Here is an 11,732-nt window from a genome sequence, read left to right as displayed (position 1 = left end):
TTACTTAATGGCTTGCTTGCTCAAAGTGCTCAGTGATGTGCTCCAAAGCCCTCAACCACTTTCTCATATCCACATATGTCCCAAACCAAAAGTCAAACTCGGCCCCACTGAAATTTTCCATCCGGCGCCACCGAGTTCTCTAGACATAGTCATTGCCACAAACCCTAATCAATCCGGTCACACTAATGGGATCTCGGTCTCATCGAGATGGGCTTGCAAACTCTCTGTTGCCTATTGTAATAATCTTGGTCTCATCGAGATATTCAATCGGTCCCACCGAGTTTGCTTGACCAACTCTCTGTTTTGCTTATTACCCAAATCGGTCCCACCGACTTTGTGTAATCAGTCAAACCGAGATGAGGTTTTACCCTAACCCTAGCACATCGGTCCCACCGAGTTGATCATGCTGGTCCCACCGAAAAGCCTAACGGTCACATTATGAATTAAATTGGTCTAACAGAGTTTTCTGATTCAGTCCCACCGAGTTTGGTCAATTGTGTGTAATGGTTAGATTTTGTGTGGAGGCTATATATACCCCTCCACCCACTCTTCATTTATGGAGAGAGCCATCAAAACATGCCTACACTTCCAACTTACATTTTCTGAGAGAGAACCACCTACACTTGTGTTGAGATCAAGATATTCCACTCCAACCACATAAATCTTGATCTCTAGCCATCTCCAAGTTGCTTTCCACTCAAATTATCTTTCCACCAAATCCAAATCAGTGAGAGAAAGTTCAGTGTTGGGGAGACTATCATTTGAAGCACAAGAGCAAGGAGTTCATCATCAACACACCATCTATTACCTTTTGGAGAGTGGTGTCTCCTAGATTGGTTAGGTGTCACTTGGGTGCCTCCGTCAAGATTGTGGAGTTGAACCAAAGAGTTTGTACGGGCAAGGAGATCGCCTACTTCATGAAGATCTACCCTAGTGAGGCAAGTCCTTTGTGGACAATGGCCATGGTGGGATAGACAAGGTTGCTTCTTCGTGGACCCTTCATGGGTGGAGCCCTCCGTGGACTCGCGCAACCGTTACCCTTCGTGGGTTGAAGTCTCCATCAACGTGGATGTACGATAGCACCACCTATCGGAACCACGCCAAAAATCTCTGTGTCTCCAATTGCGTTTGCACACTCTAATCCCATCCCTTTACATTCTTGCAAATTGCATGCTTTTACTTTCCGCTGCTCATATACTCTTGTCATGCTTGCTTGATATGTATTGTGAATGTGTAAACTTATGCCAAAACTCTACCTTAACTTGAAGAAAATAAAAACTGCAACTTTCTCTTGTTAAGAGTCTATTCACCCCCCTCTAGACACCTCTTCTCGATTCTTTCAGTTTGTGTGTGTGATTAGTGTACGGTTAAATCGGGGGCGTCACAATTTGGTATAAGAGCCGTCTGCCTGTAGGAATCCCCTTCCACACTCCTTGGCCGAAGTCGAGTCTAGTCATTGCAAAAACTTTTACTAACATGGTTGTGTGTCTTACGGGCCCACATCACCATTGGGTGGTATTAGGATCTTTTACTCCTCGTCTATACTCTGGGACTCTGATCTCTCTTCTATTCGGGTTAAATGAATTTTGCTAACCCTAACATTAGGATCTCGTGATTACTTCCTCCCGGAGAGCCCCTCACTCCAGATGATTACTTGGTGCAGCAGAAGATTCCGCAGATACTCTTTGATGTTTTCTCGAGACTTTGTGCCCCTCGCTTTTGCAATTCCCTACCATGGTTATATCATTATGGATAACTACATTTCCTTGCCGTTCATGCATTCATTCCCAGTTGCTCTTGTTATTACCATATGCCCCGAATTACTCTTCGTTGTTCCGAGAATACTTGTGTCTGCTGCCTTACAGTTCCTTGTCGCCTTATTACGCTTATGAATACCCTATGGATAATTCCTCGCACTTGCCAAGTATCCGCTCACCCCCGGTTGTTCATGTGTTTCACAAAAGTCCTCAAAATACCATAGGATTTTCTAAAAATCCTCAACATCCTATTGCTCCTGAATTCCTTGCCTTCCTGCATTATGGTTAATTCCATACTTCTACTTATCTCCATTGACATCCTCTATCACTATCATTTTGAGTCCCTTGATTCGATACGTTGAGAATGCTCGCAATCCTCAATCAGATCCTAGAATTCATCCTTCTGGCTCAGACGTCATTTTAGATATGAGCTGGATCTCGACCAATCAAATTGCCATCGATTGTACCCCTAAGCCTACTCAACTTATCCATCCTTAATAAGAGTGTTTGCTTCCGATCCCTTGAATTGGAAATCATAATTCCTTTGCATTTGAGCTTTGAATTAGTCAGTTGTTTCTATAATCCAATGTCTTTGCTTTGCTTTCTTCCTTTGTTTGTGTGCCCGTGCTCACATCAGCTCTTTTATGGACAGTCAGATCCTCGGTTGAATTATCATCCGATAGTGTCCTTCATAATCAATAACCTTGAGAGTTCTTTCTCCGATACATAGTGCCTTTGGTAAATTGTATCATCTCCTTTTGTCAACCATGCTATGCTTTCGAGCTTATGTTTATTATTCCTGAAGGTTGTGTTTTATGTTCCTAAGATGCCCCTATGGGTTGAACCTATGCCTTTCCTAATTTGTACAAACTCGAAGGTTATGCGGGTTATACTCTATTGGCGTTCTGTCAGATAAAATTTCAACACTACTACTTCATTGAACGCGAGAAGTGAATGAAAGGTTATGCATTGGAGAAGTGGGAATCGACCTTGAACTTCGTGTTCATGCCCAACGACATGATGTAGATCTTATCATGGAAGGTACTCTTAAATTAATTATTCCCTTGCTATAAGTTCATCTTATATCTGGGATCTGCTCTTTTGCAATCGTGGTTCCGACCATATTGATATTCTTTGATTCCTTTTCTCGTACAAGTTGAAGTACTTCTCTTCTGCAGATCATTGCACCTGTCCAACCTTAATTTAATCTACTGTCGAGTATTACCCTCTGGTATCTCGAGAATATCATGAAACTGCATAACTTCTTATGGGTTCTTCATCAACTGCTATTTCTCACCGATTCCAATTTTCCTGGGTTCTGGGTTGTTGTCAACCGAGAACACCAATATGTGAACCGATTCCGCATTCCGGTTCGATAAACCTAAGTAATTTTCGTTGCTTATGAGTTTAATAATCCTTCAAGTCATTCCTAGCCCGATTGGCTATACCATTATTGTGCTAATTTTTAGCTGTGCTACCTGGTCCTTCTTCACGAAGCATAATTCTCGATGATGAACTAACCCTACGTCGATCTTCCTCGTCATATCATTTCGCCTTGAGAAGCAAGCTTGATTTCGAGTAGGTGCCATATCCTTTGTTCCAATAACCTTTCGCTTCATCATTCCTATGACTTGATATCATCGCCGATCGATTACGCCTTCATGAAATCTCTCGACAATTGTGTCGTGATCATCATCAACATTTCCGAGCTCTTCCAGGATATCAATCAAATTCATGATGGGAAATACCATCCTTGCCCCTCGATGATTGTGTTATCATCGACAACATTCTTGCCTTCCCCCAACACAAACTTGTTTCATGTTATGGATGCAACTTGCTATCCAACTTGTATGATGTTCTACCTTGAAGTATTACTGCCTTTTTTCAAGGATGTTGTGATAGTTTCACCACCTCTTAAGAAATTCCCGATGTACTGTTGCTTCTCGCCATCACCATTCTTTTCTTGGCCCTCGTGTTGAGGGAACTCTATTGTGAGAATTTAATATCTCTAGCAACCCTATTGCTTCAAAGTTAATGGACAATAATTCCAATTTGGTGTGTTGGTTCCTAAATCGCCATTCTGACATTGGTTGTGCAATCCAGCCTGTATTTCAAGTGCACCTTTCAACCAATGTTTAACTGTGGATGTTATGGGGCTCTCACTGTAATACCCTAGATCACATATCTCTATGTAATACCCTAGCCTCCATAGTTTATATAAGGGGAGGCTATGGGGCTCTCATTCCCATCTACTCCTGTAGAAACAACTCTTGGTAGCAATCTCATCTACACCATTGTAAACCCTCGCAAAAGGTATCCCTCCACCATGAATAACAAATATAAGCATGATGTTGGGTATTCCTCTTCGGAGGCCCGAACCAGGGTAAATTCCCTGTGCGACCTCCGCACCCATGGATGAAGTTTCGTGAAGAAATTAATGACACCCGTGGTATTCTTGTGAAGAAAATATAATCAGGGCCTTACTATTCATCTAACAATGCTTTTAAATATAGCTTCGATTTCGTCATTTCATCTTAGAATACCACGAAATCATTTCTTTGTAAAACATCATATGCTAGTATGCCGGTTGACTATGTATGTTATAAAAACTCAGATTTCTTTGTTTTTTCTATTTTTTTTGAATTTGCTATTCATAAGGGGTTGCCCGCAGAACCATGTTCACCAAAACCGCGTCCCTTTAATAACACTTTAAAATCTTCCAAATAAATTTCTCATAATGATACCACAATAAAATATTCCAAATAATATTTTCCACATTAATACCACATTTCAATCTTACCAAAGAAAATTCCGCATTAAAATATTCCAAATATAAATTCCCACATTAATACCACACTAAAATCTTCCATATAAAAATTCAACATTAATAACACATTATTTTTTTCCAAATAAAAGCCCCCTCACATTAATATCTTCCAAATAAAATTTCCACATTGGTATCACATTAAAATCTTATGAAGAAAAATCCCCACATTAATACCACACGAAAATATTTCAAATAAATGTTTCCATTCTTTCATTTTATTCTAAAAAGTTAGTCATTTTTAGTCGCATAATTTCATCTGTTTTGTGTCGTAAACTATGCACAAATATTAGGATCTTGTACAAGACACAAGTGTGCTAAAATAAAAATCCCTTTGTTGTTCTGATTACTTTTATAAACTTAGATACAAGTAAAACTAAGTAAATAAAATACAACTAAATAAAGTAAACAATAAGATGGTAAAATAAATGTAAAACAACACATGGGAGAACTTGATGTTATTTCCTTGGCAACAAAATTAGGAAAATTGTTTGGTAGCTCCAAACATTAATTTGTAGCCAGTTGCCCCCCTCCCCCCAAGTGTAAGTGACATAGAACGGTAGCCGAAAATATGATTTTTGATGATGGAAAAGTCATGCCATGGATTTTCTGGGATGATGGGCATGTCATTCCAAAACCATCATGAGCCCATTTGAAGTGACGAAAATTTATATTAGGTGACAAAAGTGAACATTTTTAGGTCAATTTGTTCTTTGTAGTTATGCACTTAGTGTAGATCAAAGCATGTAATCATGCTTTGCTCTTGATTGATACAATTCAAAAGCGTTTGTCTAGTCCTGAGCTCATGTGCTCTTGGTGTTAACGATAAAATTTATAAGTATCCAAAATGTGAAAATAATGTTTTATTGGGAAAAAGTGGTCGAGTGCCCTACCTATGTGAAAATATTCGCTAACAAATGACATTCGTCGTGGTCTGTGCAAAAAAATAGTTGTTCTCAAGTGCTTTGAAACACAACCTTTTTGTAGCATATTTATTTCCTAGAGCACTACGTGTGAAATTTATTCATGAATTTTTTTATGTAGATGGAACATTCCACCATATTATCTAGAGAGAATAAAATCAACATTTCGATTGTTTTGAATTTGACCATTCACATGAGTGCAAAAAAATTATGTTTGACACATTTTGTTTATTTAGTAGGGACTTATATGATCAGATTGTATCCCTTATCTTCATGCACATATAATTGCTTATCTTTGCAATTTGTGAGTAGTTCATTATGTTCTTAAGGACATTGGGGAACCCTAGTTGAAGAATGTCACATGCATTTGAGAATATAATTGTGGTTTGAATAATTGTTGTGTTGAAGTTTTCTGCTCGTAGTGTGTGAACGTCCCACTTCACCATTATTGGGCTCTGATGAGAGTCCTACGTTGTAATGAATTGAAAATGGAATGTTACAACGACAAGAAGTCGTTACTTAGATCCAGGATTTACATCACAAGGGATAGATGGAGACCATAGACTGTTAATGTTATGATTAAGTTTTTCCCTACTAATTTCTTGTAGTAGACATGTTATCCGTTGGTGAATCATAAGTATCATACAAGTCAATGATTTTGTAGTATGTTAGGCTTGGGCTTCACCCACATGGCAGCGACAAAATTATCATTCAAAGCAGAGGATTATGGAATTTATTAAATAGGTGGATTTTACTATGATTGAGAATGGCAAGGTTTTATAAGTGTGATCACTTATTTGTCATTAAGCTCGAGTTAAGGACCAAGGCATGTCTGCACTTTATGTATTTTCTTTGGTATTTATTTCTTTGCAACTATACCAATATATCGAAAACACAACTATTACTTTATTCAACATTTTTGCAGTTATTCCATAAACCAGTTCTTTCTTGCGCACCATTAACATTGTTACTTGTCAAAAAGCTACAAATAAACCCTACACTTGTGGGTGTCACCATAGGCAACATAAGGGTGTTACAACAACGTTACCAACATATATGCCACATGTGTTGTCATCCTTATTTGTGGTGACCCAACAGGAGGAGGTAAGTCCCTAATCCCAATTCTTCTTTTTCAGTTTGAGTGATATAAGGATTCATATTCCAAGTTCAGGAAAAAACCGGGACTATGAATTTGAGATTTTTTTGCATCGGGATTTCACAAGTCGCCTTCCCTCATGCTCTTTGTTGTGTGAACCAGATTCAAAGGAAATACTTTACTTAGTGCCATCAAAATTTAACCAAGAGTAGAACATGCAATCATGATCATGGCTTGCCAACTAAACATTATCAGGCCTTAATCTAGAACACTTAGAACCAAATAATGAGCAAGAACTTGACCATTATCATTACAACTAATAGCAATAATTAGTCCTCTTAATGTAATAAATTAACATCAAGTTGCTATGGCACTACTGTTATTGCTTAACATATTTGCATGTAACTGTGAACTAAAGCAACTAAGATGTAAAGCGGAAATGAGAGTGGTCAATATCAAATATGGGAGTAACCTCGAAGGCGAAGGCGAGGGTGCGTGCATGCTCGGTGCATGCATGGTGAAGGTCAAGGCAACAGCAGTGTGGTTGCATGGTAAGTTTCTGCTTAATTAGCAACGGTGTGGTTGTACAATAGGTCCATGCAATCCACCACTAGAATTATTTTGGCAGTGGTTGTCGATGCTAGATGCTCTTCAGCACCCTCTAGTACCTCTTTAGGCTTTTGGGTAGTTGTAGCTCGTGTATGTGATCTTCACCACAAGAGAGGGAGAGAGAGAGGGAGAGAGAGATATGCTTTCTCCTTATGCATACTGCACTAAGGAATAAGGACCAAACTCATGAGGTGGGTCAAGCATCCTCAATCATGACACATATGCGAGAAAGGCGTAGTGGGTCACACATGCATTGTGTTATTTCTTTCTCGGTTAACAGCCGAGATCAATTCAAATGCTTTCATTTTTAATTACTTTGCATGTAACATTTTCCCTCCACACCCTCCTACATTACATTGCATTTTACGTTGTGATTATTCAATAATTTTGCCCCTGTGCCATGTAGATGGGAGATGTACCGTCACATGCAATGCATGGAGGAGGGAACGAGGAGATCACGCCCCACCTCTCATGCATCATACTCCCTCCGTTCCTAAATACTTGCCTTTCTAGGTATTTCAACAAGTGACTACATACGAAGCAAAATGAGTGAATCTACACTCTAAAATATGTCTACATACATTCGTATGTAGTAGTCATTCGAAATGTCTAGAAAGACAAATATTTAGGAACGGAGGGAGTAATTAATACCACTACAACTCCCGATTCCTACATTTGACGTAAGCTAATTTGAGGACTACCACTACAACTCCCGATCCCTGCATTTGACGTAAGCTAATTCGAGGACAGATTCGTCAAGTGAGGATGGCACGAGCTTTCTTGGTACACACACTTAAACTTGTGCATATAAAGATTGTAAAGATAATTAGAAACAGAGGCAGTATAGAACATAGAACATTAGCAACCATATAGCGAGTAGCATCCCTGGGCGCTAAAAACTATTTTCATGCTTCAAATATCTGTGAAATGAACTTTGTACAAATTACTAGGATATGGTATTAGTAAAAATGAGAAACACAAAGCAGCATTTTTTTTTTGAACTCACCACATTTATAGTATACTCTAGCTGAAATCTTTTTTCTCTGTTATTTATAGGAAAGAAGGGGTTTTATAAGAACGGAATTGCTAACTCACGTCTAGATGAAATTTAAGGATGTCACATCTAAGTCTCTGGCCATTGAATCTGTTTGTTGTAATCTCGTGCAAAAATCTCGATCTTTTGTTTGCCTCGTCGCTGTCGCTCGTTGCACCCCGTCTTTTTTTTTTCCGGCCCATTCTTGTTTGTTGGCCCGTTATGTCGTTACGCCAGGGAGGGGCGGGCCACTCTTTTTGTTTCGTTGAAAAAAAAACTGCATGGTGTGCATGTTCGCGTCATATAGCTGGACCATTTTTTTTTCTTTTCGAGCTTCATTTTCTTGTCTATTTTTTGTGGTGTGTCCACTCACTGCAGAAATTTCATTTGTAAGTTCTTTCTATATTTTTCTTCTTCTTCATTTTTCTCCGTTGTTGCCCCTGTTGACCTGGTGTATGCTGCTGCTCTTTGGCATCTCTACGTGGGCTGCTGGCGTGTTTTTTTTGCCCTCTCTTGTGTGTTTTAGGCTTGGCTTTTTTTCTTTTTGTTTTTTTAGGCTGTGATGCTCAAGTTTTTTGCTTTTTTTCTGTCTCTATATATATGCAATTTTCAATATTCATATTTTTAGCACGGCTCACGTGTAGTTTGTTGTCCCAGCACGAGCGATCTACGCATCCTTGTCCATTTGTTTTTCGGTCGTTTCCGTATTTGTGTTTCTTTTTTCTTAGCCTTTTGAGCAGGATTGCTAAAATACATCTAGACGAAATTTAGTGATCGCACATCTAGATGTCCAGCCGTCCGATCCAATGTGTCTTTGTTTTCGCGCTAGAGTGATCACCCGTGTCATGAACGATCCGGACCGCGTTGTAGAGTCTGTCGGGCCGGGAGGCCTACAGCGGAGCAGGACTGTTTTGCCTTTTTTTTTCTTTTGTGTTAGGCCATGTTGCCTTTGTTTGTGTTTTTTTAGAATACAAAGAGTGTAGCCGAAAGAATATTACATCGATACGGCATCCTCCCTCGAGTCGTCACTCCCCTCTTATGTTCTTCCATTTCTATTGTTTTGTTTCGAATCCAAAGGAGACTACCTAACCTGGCGGATCTGAGGCTCGGAGATGGTAGGGAATGTTGTTTTTTGGTTTTCCCCTATTTGTTTCATGCACTCTTTTTTCCATGTCATCTTTTTATATACTGTGTAAGCAAGTGTTTTCCTAGTTGTTTTTTCACACACAATATATCCTGATTTTAGTTTGTATGTAAACCCCTCGACTCCAGAATAAAGCTATTTGTAGTTTTTGTAGTCACCTTATTTGGAAGTAGTCATCTCAAAAATTGTTTTTTTTATAGTTGCCTAAGTTGCAAGTCAATCGTCGACTCGCAACTACGGGGCCATATGTTTGTACGGGTCCAGTTGTAAGTCAACCATCGACTCGCAACTAGAGGAGGGCGTATGTTTGTAGGGCCCCTAGTTGTAAGTCAACCATCGACTCGCAACTAGGGTGGACGTATGTGTGTAGGATCCTAGTTGCAAGTCAACCATCAACTCACAACTAGGACGTGTCCTACTTTTTCTGTAGTTGCCCCAGTTGCATGTCAACCATCGGACTTGCTACTAGGGGACGTATGTTTGTAGGGGCCTAGTTGCAAGTCAACCATCAACACGCAATTAGGACGCTTCGTACTTTTTTGTAGTGGCCCCAGTTGCATGTCAACCATTGACTCGCAACTAGGGGGCGTATGTTTGTAGGGGCCAAGTTGCAAGTCAACCATCGAATCGCAACTAGGACGCACCGTACTTTTTTGTAGTGACCCTAGTTGCATGTCAACCATCGACTCGCAACTAGGAGGGGCGTATGTTTATAGGGGGCCAGTTACAAGTCAACCATCGAATCGCAACTGGGACATGTCAAACTTTTTTGTAGTTACCTTGGTTAAAAGTCAACCATTGACTCGTAACTAAGGGGACATATGTTTGTAGGGGCCCAGTTGAAGTCAACCATCGACTCGGAACTAGGGGGACGTATATTTGTGGGGAGCCAGTTGCCAGTGAACCATCGAGTCGCGTCATACTTTTTTACTTGCCCAGTTGCAAGTCAACCACCAACTCGCAACTAGGATGCGTCGTACTTTTTTGTAGTGGCCCCAGTTGCATGTCAACCATTGACTCGCAACTAGGGGGCGTATGTTTGTAGGGGGCTAGCTGTAAGTCAACCATCGTTTCGCAACTAGAGGGGGCATATATTTGTAGGGCCCCTAGTTGCAAGTCAAGCATCGACTCGCAAGTAGGGCGGACGTATGTCTATAGGAACCCAGTTGCAAGTCAACCATTGACTTGCAACTAGGATGTGTCATATTTTTTTAGTGGCCCTAGTTGCATGTCAACTATCGACTCGCAACTAGGGGACGTATGTTTGTAGGGGCCTAGTTGCAAGTCAACTATTGACACGTAACTAGGATGCATCGTATTTTTTTTGTAGTGACCCTAGTTGCAGGTCAACCATGGACTCGCAACTAGGAGGGGTGTATGGTTGTAGGGGGCAGTGGCAAGTGAACGATTGACTCGCAAGTTGGACGTGTCATACTTTTTTGTAGTTACCCTAGTTGCAAGTCAACTATCAACTCGCAACTAGGGGAAGGGGCGTATGTTTATAGGGGCCCAGTTGCAAGTCAACCATCGACTCGCGACTAGGATGTGTCGTAATTTTTTGTAGTGACCTAGTTGCATGTCAAACATTGACTCGCAAGTAGGGGGCGTATGTCTGTATTTACTCAAATGAGTGTCAACCATCGAGTCGCAACTAGGACGCCTTGTACTTTTTTGTAGTGGCCCTAGCTGCATGCCAACCATTGACTCACAACTATCGGGGGTTGTATGTTTGTAGGGGCTTGGTTGTAAGTCAACCATCGATTCACAACTAAGACGGGTTGTACTTTCTTGCAGTAGCCCCAGTTGCATGTCAATCATCGACACACAACTAGGGGGGGATGTTTGTAGGGGCCCAGTTGCAAGTTCATCATCGACTTGCAATTGGCACGCGTCGTAGTTTTTTGTAGTTGCCCCAGTTGCAAGTCAATGATCGACTTGCAACTAGGATGCATTGTATTTTTTTGTAGTGGCCTTAGTTGCATGTCAACTATCGACTCGCAACTAGGGAGGGACGTATGTTTGTAGGGGCCCAGTTGCAAGTTAACCATCAACTTGCAACTAGGATGCATTGCACTTTTTTGGAGTTACCCCAGTTGTAAGTCAATGATCGCCTCGCAACTAGGGGGAGGGGCGTATCTTTGTAGGGGCCCTGTTGCAAGTCAACCATCGACTCACAACTAGGGGTCAAATGTTTGTAGGGGTCAAGTTGCAAGTCAACCATCGACTCGCAACTAGGGGGCAAATGTTTGTAGGGTCCCAGTTGCAAGTCAACCCATCGACTCGCAACTAACTTTTTGATCTCCATGTTAAATTTAACCTTTTTTATTTCTCTCCAAGACAATTATT

Source organism: Triticum aestivum, chromosome 5A, assembly GCF_018294505.1.
Source record: "Triticum aestivum cultivar Chinese Spring chromosome 5A, IWGSC CS RefSeq v2.1, whole genome shotgun sequence".
NCBI lineage: Eukaryota > Viridiplantae > Streptophyta > Magnoliopsida > Poales > Poaceae > Triticum > Triticum aestivum.
The sequence above is the reverse complement of the archived record's forward strand: the minus strand, read 5'-3'. Positions refer to the sequence as shown.